The sequence below is a fragment of the Glandiceps talaboti genome, chromosome 6, assembly GCF_964340395.1.
Source record: "Glandiceps talaboti chromosome 6, keGlaTala1.1, whole genome shotgun sequence".
Lineage (NCBI taxonomy): Eukaryota > Metazoa > Hemichordata > Enteropneusta > Spengelidae > Glandiceps > Glandiceps talaboti.
Window position 1 is genome coordinate 22,057,309 of NC_135554.1, and position 13,798 is coordinate 22,071,106.

Genomic DNA, 13,798 nt, shown 5'->3' on the forward strand with positions numbered 1-13,798 from the left:
TCTTTTTTCTTTCATTAATTCTGCCACAAGTATTGTACACACTGACCACAAGCGTCATTATAAAAATATTTCCTAATGTACAATGCCATAAATCTCAAACCTGTGGGAGTTAGCAAGTGAAGTTTGCATTCAGCGCCAAATGAAAAGAAAATAGTTTGGTGGTTGGTAGACAGTGTCAGATTAGTATAATGAGCTGGAGTGTCTTTGTTTCATTTTACAAGTCTCTGTTGTCCTGGTTTTTTTTTATCATTCTTGACATGTCTGTACTTTTTATTATTCCATTTGTGTCTGCATATTGATTTTATTGTCCTTTTTCACCTCTGCATTTTAAAAAGGAAATATTGTCCTCATAAAGTGTTTATTTTTAAGCTGTGTACACCACTTGGGTCATCATAGGATGGTAAAATAAACCATTATTGTTACAATTTGTCTATTTTTTAGTATATAATATGTGTGAAATAAACTACCTCGGCACACACTAAAGGATGAACAAGTGTATGAAAGGAAAGTATAAAACAAATACAAAATACTCTTGTGGAAGAATGCATTTTGAAACGACTTTTACTCAGCTTTGGTGTACATTAAGGAATGGTTCCACAATGTCACACAAACTCAATAAACAACACACTTTGTTCCTAAAAGGACAAAATCCCCTCCCCTCCCCCTAAACGAACATTCACAAGTGCGATATCACATGTTTGTATATATGATGTAAACCATTCGGAAAATTGTAGCAGTCACACCACTACTATCAATGCAATGTAAAAACATGATGGTAAACATGAAGTTTCAACCTTATGAACCTGTATACTGAGAATGAGATGATGGTAAACACTTCAAAACACTACTATAAATCAAGCACTGCATCTCACATTAGAAGTAGATTTTTATCACCATATCAACATCTCAACATAGTAAATAAGGAAGGTTTTATCACTGAAGGCGTGAAAGTTTTCCAAACTTGGTTAGAAGTGTGAAAATGAAGTTCAGTAATCACATTGACGCTTGACCCCCCCCCCCCCCCCACTCCCCTTCTATTAAAATGAACAAAGTTAGCTTGTTGAGCTTGTGTGACATTGTGCGTTTGTCCCCAAAGGAGCATAAAAGAAGCCTTGTCTTTTGACGAGTACTGCTTACTGCATATTGTCAAGTTCATGTAAAAGATAATGGATGTAGCAGGAGTAGATTTATAGGTATGTGTACTTGTTGTGTTTTACTTTGATAGTAAGGTAGAAGTTACGCCTGCCAGGCCTGGTAAAATATAATTTATTCATTTATATACTGAGGAAACCCTTTCTATGCCACCAACTGTGGTAACACCAGAATATGATTGTTTAATTAATGCCTTTACAAACATGCATTGACATTTACATTACACTTGAAAGGCTTTATGTATTTACATTCATGCTAAAAACTTTAAATTCATCTTGCGCCACTAAGTATGTATGCATTATATTTTGTAGTGTACCTGGTGAAAGCTTTGTTGAGCTATAACTAGTATTAGTGTTTCTTGGTGTAAAATGAAATATACATTTGTGTATGTTCTATTGCCACTCAAAACTGTGATAAAACGTGCATTTGATGATTGTAAATTATGTATACATATGTATACACACGTACACTGAAATGTAAATGTGTTATTTTGAAGAGAGGCAGAATCTGAATTTCAAACAGTGCTGCTATAATTCATTTGCATTCTTCAAATACAAGATGTGGATATATTTTCAATAACAATGTATTATAATAGCAAATACATCTGTGGGTACAAATTTTACACACGTAAAATCCATAACAGCTGTTCATAATGTACGGATGCAATGACGATATCTACATGCTGCATAATGTTATCCAAAATTGAGTGTGTGTGAAGAATTGTGTCTGATAATGACATACATTTTGTACTTCCCAAACGATACATTTCAACATCATATGATTGCTGTCGGTATAAATGTCTCATGACATATTTGAACATCATACCAGGTGTAGATAATGTATGAATGCAGTGACTCTACAAGCTGTCTAACATTATACAAAATTTAGTGTTTCTGATGAATTGTGAGCTGATTGCTTCATAAATGTATGTAATATGATATACATCATGTATAGCATTAGCACTGGTGCATGGTGGGAGCATTTGTACTATAAAAGTGTGTCATTGTTGGCACTCCTGGTAATCGCTGGTGACCAAAGTGATGATATGTCCACAATCATTCAGTGTTTTTATCATCTCAAGATGTTGTAACTTATCATCACATATTTCATGTTAAGGTCTTTACAGTTTATGTATGCTAATTTTAAATTCTCCTTCTTGCAAATTTATTCTCGCAAGACACAATAATTAGTGTTCAGTTTTTGGAGAGCTTTTGTTAGTCTGTAAGGTACGATGTGATGGGGCGCCCTCACACATCAGTCAACCTCGTGAGGTGGCCAGCAAGGGCAGAATGACATGACGTATCTTACAGTCTAAGCTTGTTTCTGTTTCTGTTTACTCGGTTTTGAATATGTAAGTGTATGGACAACTGACTAGTAATGGTGAAAAGAGTTCATGTGTTCTGATACTTGTTGTGAATATGTACATGTGTGGACATCACTAGTAATGGTGAAAAGAGTTCATGTGTTCTGATACTTGTTGTGAATATGTACATGTGTGGACATCACTAGTAATGGTGAAGAGTTAATGTGTTCTGATACTTGTTGTGAATATGTAAGTGTGTGGACAACACTAGTAATGGTGAAAAGAGTTAATGTGTTCTGATATGTGTTGTGAATATGTACGTGTATGGACATCACTAGTAATGGTGAAAAGAGTTCATGTGTTGTGATTGCTGTGAATATATACGTGTGTGGACATCACTAGTAATGGTGAAAATAATGTGTTCTGATACTTGTGAATATGTAAGTGTGTGGACAACACTAGTAATGGTGAAAAGAGTTCATGTGTTGTGATACTTGTTGTGAATATGTACATGTGTGGACATCACTAGTAATGGTGAAAATAATGTGTTCTGATACTTGTGAATATGTAAGTGTGTGGACATCACTAGTAATGGTGAAAAGAGTTCATGTGTTCTGATACTTGTTGTGAATATATACGTGTGGACATCACTAGTAATGGTGAAAAGAGTCTATGTGTTCTGATACTTGTTGTGAATATGTACGTGTGTGGACAACACTAGTAATGGTGAAAAGAGTCTATGTGTTCTGATATGTGTTGTGAATATGTACGTGTATGGACATCACTAGTAATGGTGAAAAGAGTTCATGTGTTGTGATTGCTGTGAATATATACGTGTGTGGACATCACTAGTAATGGTGAAAATAATGTGTTCTGATACTTGTTGTGAATATATACGTGTGTGGACATCACTAGTAATGGTGAAAATAATGTGTTCTGATACTTGTTGTGAATATGTAAGTGTGTGGACAACACTAGTAATGGTGAAAAGAGTTAATGTGTTCTGATACTTGTGAATATGTACGTGTGTGGACATCACTAGTAATGGTGAAAATAATGTGTTCTGATACTTGTGAATATGTAAGTGTGTGGACATCACTAGTAATGGTGAAAATAATGTGTTCTGATACTTGTGAATATGTAAGTGTGTGGACAACACTAGTAATGGTGAAAAGAGTTCATGTGTTGTGATACTTGTTGTGAATATGTACATGTGTGGACATCACTAGTAATGGTGAAAATAATGTGTTCTGATACTTGTGAATATGTAAGTGTGTGGACAACACTAGTAATGGTGAAAAGAGTTAATGTGTTCTGATACTTGTGAATATGTAAGTGTGTGGACATCACTAGTAATGGTGAAAAGAGTTCATGTGTTCTGATACTTGTTGTGAATATATACGTGTGGACATCACTAGTAATGGTGAAAAGAGTCTATGTGTTCTGATACTTGTTGTGAATATGTACGTGTGTGGACAACACTAGTAATGGTGAAAAGAGTCTATGTGTTCTGATATGTGTTGTGAATATGTACGTGTATGGACATCACTAGTAATGGTGAAAAGAGTTCATGTGTTGTGATTGCTGTGAATATATACGTGTGTGGACATCACTAGTAATGGTGAAAATAATGTGTTCTGATACTTGTTGTGAATATATACGTGTGTGGACATCACTAGTAATGGTGAAAATAATGTGTTCTGATACTTGTTGTGAATATGTAAGTGTGTGGACAACACTAGTAATGGTGAAAAGAGTTAATGTGTTCTGATACTTGTGAATATGTACGTGTGTGGACATCACTAGTAATGGTGAAAATAATGTGTTCTGATACTTGTGAATATGTAAGTGTGTGGACATCACTAGTAATGGTGAAAATAATGTGTTCTGATACTTGTGAATATGTAAGTGTGTGGACAACACTAGTAATGGTGAAAAGAGTTCATGTGTTGTGATACTTGTTGTGAATATGTACATGTGTGGACATCACTAGTAATGGTGAAAATAATGTGTTCTGATACTTGTGAATATGTAAGTGTGTGGACAACACTAGTAATGGTGAAAAGAGTTAATGTGTTCTGATACTTGTGAATATGTAAGTGTGTGGACATCACTAGTAATGGTGAAAAGAGTTCATGTGTTCTGATACTTGTTGTGAATATATACGTGTGTGGATATCACTAGTAATGGTGAAAAGAGTCTATGTGTTCTGATACTTGTTGTGAATATGTACGTGTGTGGACAACACTAGTAATGGTGAAAAGAGTCTATGTGTTCTGATATGTGTTGTGAATATGTACGTGTATGGACATCACTAGTAATGGTGAAAAGAGTTCATGTGTTGTGATTGCTGTGAATATATACGTGTGTGGACATCACTAGTAATGGTGAAAATAATGTGTTCTGATACTTGTGAATATATACGTGTGTGGACATCACTAGTAATGGTGAAAATAATGTGTTCTGATACTTGTTGTGAATATGTAAGTGTGTGGACAACACTAGTAATGGTGAAAAGAGTTAATGTGTTCTGATACTTGTGAATATGTACGTGTGTGGACATCACTAGTAATGGTGAAAATAATGTGTTCTGATACTTGTGAATATGTAAGTGTGTGGACATCACTAGTAATGGTGAAAATAATGTGTTCTGATACTTGTGAATATGTAAGTGTGTGGACAACACTAGTAATGGTGAAAAGAGTTAATGTGTTCAGATACTTGCTCTTTGAATACTTCAGTAGATGCAGAGAGTGTCAGCAAATCTTGATGGTACTAAGACAATATCAAATCCAGACATTAAGAAATACTGGAGCGTTAGACAAGATAGAATTCAATGCAACAGAACCAAAGCAGGAATACATAACAGAGTTCTTTCAATAGGCCTTTCCAAAATTTGCCATCATGGCACTATACTTCCTGTCTGTATGTACCTTGGGGGTATACATGGTATGTTACTCGGTTAATCAAAGAGCCCTGTTGCTTTCCTTTATGTCTGAATACGAAAAACATCCCATGATGATACAGTACTCCTTGGGAAAATAATCAATGAAACACAAGGTGAATTGCATACAAATTGACTCCTTGGAAAACACAATATTTACATTCGCTAGATCACTGTTGATCAGTAGAGGGCACACTTTAACCCACTGAGAATAATCATGGTGCCTCTTCATGAACTAAGTGCAAATTATTCAATTCAAACGTACAGACTTCAGAACAAAATCAAAACCTACACACAAACCCATTCTTACCTTCAATAAACATTCATCATAACTTTTCAATCTATAGTAATTTGTCAGAATGCAAAAATCAAATTTGATGACAGGATTACGTTCAATGTATACAGCCTGTATACAGGCAATTTGCGAGGAAACATGAAACTTTTAAACAATAGAATCATTACCATACATAATGCTGCTAATGTCTGAAGTCAAGGATCAAATTATACATTTAAAACCCTTTGAACAAAGGCAATGAAATATGGTATCACCACAACAGTGCTTTAGGGAAAGCACTGTGCTAACACCGTCCTTGCAACCTAGGCCACCTTGCTTATCAGGTTTCTGCCATGTTTCAAGAGAGTTCTACCATCCTTGATATGAGCTTTATTAATCTTTGAATGATAATGTTATATTAATACTTTCACATGAATAGAATTGGCATGGCTGATCCTCAATGTCTATGTTTGTCAGAGTATGTTTGGTATGTAAATCAGTATGCAAATTAGCCATCTCCATTGCAATCTATGGGGGGGGGGAGAACACTGCACAACTGAATTGTATTGTATGGTTCGTGATGACATTATTTATAAGACAGAAACTAAAGTTGAAATACCACAAAATACTGAATACTACTACTACTACTACTACTACTACTACCATCGCACAGACCCTACTACCATCGCACAGACCCTGGTGTAGGGTCTATGTACCATTGGTACTATGATTTGGTCACAGGTTCTCACATCTGTGCTAGCTTATCATTGATAACAAAATAGAAAACATAGTCATTCTTTTGTTCTTTTTCTGCAAGACAACTGTTTCCCACACCTAAATTCTAATCCTTGTCAGTATACTGGGCCTATGAAATTAAATTTTCTCTGAGACGTTGAATTTTTTTTTTGAAATTTCATTTCAAGTCAAAACACAAGGTACGGAAAATAAGAGACAACCGACCTTATTGACCCAGACAGTGGCACATGCATGTAGCAGTGTTGAAGACAAGAACTCTGCTGATCAAACTGTCAAAATACACTAGTGTAGTGAACTTTTGAAAAGGTTATCCTCTGTATGCGCATTCATACTGAATTGTTACTGAATGCCACAGACGTGCCAGACTGGTGGTACTTACACTGAATATAAATAGACTAGACGCTTTGTGTAAACATGCCAGTAGACACTATTGTGATCTCCTATGCATGTACTAGTTCAAACAACTTCCTCATCATGCTCATGTGAGATTCACCAGACGTAAATTAACCAAAATATTGTCTCAGTCATGGATGGTGTTTCATATTGTCATTACAGAAAGTATAAATTTTTTAAATGTACAAAAATTAAACAAATTAATTGATATGAAATTAACTCAAATATCTTATTATTAAATTTATGAGTACTATCTATATATATTTCATAATAATATAAATTAAATATTCTAAATCACCTTTCTAGTTCAAATTAATGACGGAATTTCCATTTCTCATGGTAAAAGTGAGAAATGGCAAAAAATAAAAAACAGTATCAAGTATCTGCTAACATATCAAACTAGGATTAGATTAGGTTAGATTAGATTAAATTAGATTAGAGGTATATTAGATTAGACTAGATTATACCATTGACCAAAACAACTGTAACTGCGAATAAGAATCTGGAGTGTGCCTTGGTGTTGTTAAAAATATCAAAACAAGTAACAAGACAGTAAACAGGTACAAAGCAATATAAATCACGATAACAATATAACAGACATAAAAGTCTTCATAAAAATTAGAAATTCTTGTTTTGTCTTCATAAAGTATGATGCAATAAATGATGAATCAACTTGAGTACATGAATAGATTTTTACAAATGTCAGTGGAGCAGGTGTTGGTGTCATGTGAATGCTAGACTAAAAATAGATCACCAGTACACGATAATCTCATCATGGGTACCGGTAGTTAATGAATCTCAGACAGCTTGTGAATTGCAGTTGAACATGTTTTGAAGACATAAGACTACAAAGAAGGGTGGGTGGCTGGTGGGTGGGTGAGTGGGGGTAGAGAAGTTCATATCACACTTTTTCCTATTTGTACAAGTACATGCACCTCATCTATAATACATAATGTCTGTGTATGTCATACACTGTTTGCACATAGATCAGGTTTTTTTAAAAATATTTACGGTTTTATACTTCAAAGAAAGCAAAATCATAAAATAAGATATTCCCAAATAAAATTTCAAATTTTTTACTTCATTGATATCACAGGATAAATTTTACAATAAAAAAGAAGAAAACATTATATTTTTTCTTAAAAACCATGTAAAATTTAGCGACTATCCGGCCTACTCATCCAGACTAATGGAACATTCTTAAAAGTCTACATCTGATGCCCAACGTCATTATACAGCCAAATCTGCTGTCCATGAATCTTGACCAATATTGAAATCTCCTTTCACATACTGCTGCCAAAATTAGAGACTTCCTGTTTTGAAAAGCATGAGTGTCTGCTGTTGAAGGCCTAGTCTGAATAACAATGACAGCTTGGATGTTTCAATACCATTGTCAGTGGAGGAAGAAGGTCCAAATAAAAGTATTCAAAATGAGTCACTGATTCATTAATTCACTCTGACCTTGGCACAGCTTACATGTACAGCATACGTTAAGAATACTGGTTCTATTGCCATAGTAGCTGGAATTTTGTTGAGTAATTAATAATGGAGAAAAAAATGACCAGAAATTCATTTCAGATGTATATAAAGGTAATAATGTTTTACAGCTACTCCAGTGCTTGAAATTAGCCTTGGGCATATAGACTACCAGAACATTATATCTTGACTACCAAATTTATAATGTGGTACATCTGTTAGATGAAACAGTTCACCTGGCAAAATCTGACAACCAAATATTCTTGATATGTATGATATATATGTATTCAATGGCTTCAAATTAGCAGTAGTCAAGGACATATATAGCCAACCAAACACTGTATCTTCATTCTTGACTACCAAATTTACAATGTGGTAGAGTCTGTTAGACCAATGGAAATCAATGGAAAATTGTAGCTCAAACAGTTGACTTGGAGAAATTTGACTACATACTCAGCCCAAAAGTTAAATTCAAGGCCTGATTAATTCTATACTGAAACATAACAGTGGGAAAATTTCAGGTGTTAGCTAAATGTTTACAATTCAAATTTCTTAAAATCATAATTACATAAAAAAATCTCTATATAATGTAACTGGGATGTACACTAACTCTATCTAGATAGAGTCACTTATAAGTTATACCATGGATGTATTACTCTTAGGGGAGACCTTAATGCATCCATGTTTATACATGCTTTCAGACGAACTAGAAGCTGAAATGAAGAACTACAAGTTAGATGTCATCAAGCTCAAAAGTCACCCAAAAGCATCAAATTTCATTTGTTTGTAAGTAGCCTGTTTATCACAAGTCAGATCTCAGATCTCTTAAAAATCTGTCTCCATGAGAACATGACAGCACGGATGTACAGTAGCTCTGAAACTAATCTTTGATGTATTTGACAGAGAGATGGCAGTTCAAGAGATTGCAGCTGAGATATTGCATTGACGAATTTCAAGTTACATCTTTTACACGTAAGAGCCGACATATGCCAGAAGGCAATAGATAAATTGAATACGGGTGCTCATATCATATTTCAGGAATACTGCTGATGTTAAATAACACTCTATACTCAACCACAATCAGATTATATATCATGGCATAAATCGGAAAACTTACTGCTTGCACTGGGATTATATGGAAACCAGGCTCTAGGGTATCCTGGAAAACCTGTCACTTGTGACCGCTTCCTTTTGTATGCCTGACAGGAACTTTGTTTCAACTAATTGGCTTTCTAAAAATAGTCTTACCATACTCTGACCTCATTTCATAGTAAAAATCCACATTATCGTTATTCTAGTCTCCTTTAAATTGCAAACTACATGTTCTTGTGTCTGACTGAGTTTCCGGCATGACTGAGTTTTCTGCCAAAAATTTACTTTCCATAACCCATTATCCATTTGAAATGATGTAGATGCGATTAGAAGGCCACGCTAATGGTTTACCATGGCAATTGCCAGACGACTCAAATTCAATGAACTAAACAATAATGTAATAATATTGGCTTCAACTGAACATTGGCTTTAAATAGAAGATTGATGATAATGACATAAGGCAAAGGAAATGTTGATAAAATCAAGAATGGATCACATAATGATGAGGCTAAAATGATGGGGTCAGGGGTCACACACAAGTTGTCTGCTGCTATCAATATAGATTTGTCGCCTTTACACATGAGCTCAGATTTCATGAATCATCAAATATGTTGTTTTCATGTAAAACCTTTGGTGATGATGACTCAGTTTCACTGACTCAAAACACACACATGCACGCACACACACACGCACACACACACACACACACACACACACACACACACACACACGCACGCGCATATGTTAATACAAACACTATAAAACCATTAATAATACTACAGTTTAGTTTCGACAAGCCATTCTGCAGTGCCCTTTAAAAATAAAAGTTTAGCTTCGACAAGCTATTCTCAAAGACACTGACAAACTACAACTTTTATTGTGGCATTTTATGGTTACATTAATTAATGGGTGATAACTACACAGAATGAGAAACAAACTGCTACAGAAATACTGACTACTGATGACTCACAAGGGACAAATTAAACATACAACTTTCTTTTAAATTTTTTCAGATTCTGAAATTTGTGATACAACCAGCTAGTTCGAACAATTCCTAAATGATGTACAATGAAAATCATAAACCCTGAAACAAAATGCCGCCTGTCGTATGGACTCGACGAAAATCTAATTCTATAACTGAATTACAAATTCATTTTAGTCAATTGACTGTCTAAAAAATATCAAAGAAAGTGCCAACCTTAGGTTTACCAGGCAGGGACATATAAATTTGGCAATGATCTCCAAAGATAATAGTAGCTCACGTAAAGAAAGTGTAACAATATCGGTAAAGATGTTTGTCACGCCAGACGATTGATGAAACGCTGTTGTTAAGTTTTTTGTCTAGCCAGTTGATAGAATGAAACAATGTTAATGAGATTTTTGTCAAGCCGAGCAAAATTTTGTTTCAGCATTTATGATTTTCGTTGTATATCCCTTACAAAGTTCTTGCTTTGTTCTACCATCTATTTGCATAATTCTAATCTTATACACATCAACAAGGATACACCAACACGCCTCCCCTCTTGAATCTCCTTCATTGTCTTGGAAGCAATATTTCAAGAATGAGAATACTTTCAACAATTTCAAGCTCTTCTCAATACATTTCAAAAGCAATTTACCCATTCACCTTCTTTCCCACTCATGTTTCTAGCACATAAAACCAGGGTTTTATAATATGGTGATATCGGGGGGGGGGGGGGGCATCAAAATATCTAAGTTACATATAATTCCTTTAGTTTGGATGTGGAATGTTTCAACCACTGCATTTCATCTCAATACAATGATTTTAGATTTATCAAAGCCAAATTTTCGAATTTGGGAAATTTTGGCTTAATTTTTAATTCTGCATACATTTATGAAATGCAAAAGATGGAAAAAATGAAAATGGTGGAAAAACATCTATCACCTGGAAAAAATATTGGTAACCACCGTTTTCAGTAATATTTTTTTTTCCTTAGCAGTCTCCTGTTTTCATTAGACATAGTAAAACAATTTTGAAGGTGAAATATTGTTAATGATGTCCAAAAAAAATATCAAGTTGGAGGATCGATCTAAGCATGAACTTGAGGGTCTATGATCTATAAAGGCAAAACTAAAGGAATTCGCTTGTTTATCCTCCATCGATATTTTGACTAAACATAAATATCTGTCGATGTCTGCCTTGCTGACACAAATCTGATAACTCTGATCCAATAATGGAATAATTATGAACTAAATTATAACAAATAAATAAGGGTAAGTAGACATTATGCATAGACATTGTCTATATAAATGATGGTGTGTGATATCATACCCATGTGTGCATTGTGATGTTACAAAGCCTGACAATTTAGGATTTTCTTTGGGAGGTGGCAGTTTAAAGTTTTTTGTGCCCTTGACCTTCTGTTTGTACATGCAACTGACAGCCTTTCATGGCTAGTGAGTAGGTCATTGCAAGGTCAATTAATTAGGCCATTATTCATTCTGACACTGTGTGTATACTTTTCTGTTAAAAATTTACACCATGTGTAATTTCTAGGAAAAAATGAAAGAAAGAAAGAAGGGAAAAAAGTTTGTTTGCAACTGTCGCCCTTTCCTGTTTTTCATACCTACACAGTTTGACATTGTGATAGGGAAACTCTAAGTTAGTGGACGTATTGTGGTATTGTTAAGTTTTATCTACCGGTAGTTGCAATTTTAATATTCAATACCGAGGAAGCCCGCAGTCGGTATGATATGATCGTCCATATCCGGAAGGTGTTGAATTGAAGTGTAGACACAAGCCTACATTTTTTTTGCTGTATGCATGCAGGTTCGATTAAAATATTTTTTTTTATATTATAAGTTTTAACATATCGCACGGGTTAAAAAACAAACACTTGATCGATGCCGGAGACCATGATTGGGTAAGGCGTCCACCTGCTAAAAATTCGGTACAAAAGCGACAACGCAAGCCACATACCAAGAGCGCAATAGACTGAGACAAAATATGTGTTGAATTGTTGTGTGATAGGTATGGAATTGTTATGAAAATTACACGTACGTACATGTACTGTATATGTATAGTGTAGATTTTATCGTGTATGTACACGGTAGCAACATATCTGTGACACAGTGATCACTACATACTGAAGGTGAACAATGTAGAAGTATGCTAACCGTTTGTTGTCATACAACGCCGGCATACCCATGAAAACATAGCATGTCTATTTTGGCGCGATATACTCGTACTCACCCAGTCACGAGTCTGCCACAGACACAAGTACTAATTCAATCAACTCCGCTACTACAATGCAATGTGTACACTATCAACGTGTGATAAACTGTCCTGTTCGATATTTACCTGAGAAATTTCCAACCGCAACTTTCGTTTCTTCACAAACTTCTTAGACTCTAGAGTTCCAAACAATATCACTTGCCCACGGAACTTATTTTAGTCAAAATTACAGAAGTAATTTTTACAGAAACATGATATAGTTATCGTTCACTAAATATGAATACCGTTCACGTCGATAAAAAATTTCCCGGATGACAGGCGTTACGCATGTGTAGCACAATAGTTCGCGACCTCTGACCTACTTATGCATGGCGGGAAATCAACACATGTGGCGATTAGGGGTTTCCATTGATGACATTTCTGAACCGTTTATTGTAAATGATATGTCAACACACTTGACGAAATAAAATGTACAAAATGAAGAATATAGTTTGCGAAACAACATTAATGAACTGATGATCAAGAAAATACAAAACAAATTATCTTATGATGTAGCCATCATTGTTTTTTGTGCTTTTAATATATAAAAAATACATAATTTATATTGGCTGAATAAAATCATAAAATATGCGGCCATGAAAGCAAAAATTGCAGTATGCATACATAAAATAGAAAAACATTTGATAAGTGCAATGCAACATCAAACCTCAACATGGTCACAGAAGGGAACCCCAGCTTCTATTATATATAAGTTTGCTACTGCAGGGGGGGGGGGGGGGGTATTCATTATTCATGCTGACACCAAAGAGATTAATAAAACCAAGCAAATTTGAGTGATTTACCAGTACAAACCCTATGGAAAAATATGCTACAAACAATTCTTGCTGCTACCATGTACCAACTGTAATACAAATACCTTCAAAAACTCAATTCTTCCCACAAAGAATCTTGAAGATAGCATAGCTGTATCTGTTGATGCCTTCAAAGCATCCATCCAACTTGACCATTAGTGCCTTCTTCTCAGTCAATCATATATACCTGGTCATTCGAAATTTACACAAATACCTGTTTACGCATGCATAGTATTATAAAAGGTATGCACTATATATTGTGAACATTGTCCACCAATACCAATTTTGTAAAGGGATTATGATGTAGAAAAATTACATGAAAAGGTATGTAAGGAAAAGTATTGAAAGTGAAAACATCAAT

The 13,798-nt window shown here is 34.8% G+C and overlaps 1 protein-coding gene across 3 annotated transcripts in view; it reads right to left on the minus strand.

The window, feature by feature from the left end:
* Positions 1-12,882, minus strand: part of LOC144436300 (uncharacterized) — a 37,318-nt gene extending 24,436 nt beyond the window's left edge. For all 3 annotated transcript variants that reach the window (XM_078125051.1, XM_078125052.1, XM_078125049.1), the window contains exon 1: positions 12,713-12,882. The gene's annotated coding sequence lies outside the window, so the exon portion shown is untranslated. The remainder of the gene's footprint in view (positions 1-12,712) is intronic.
* Between the last annotated feature and the right edge of the window lie 916 nt (positions 12,883-13,798).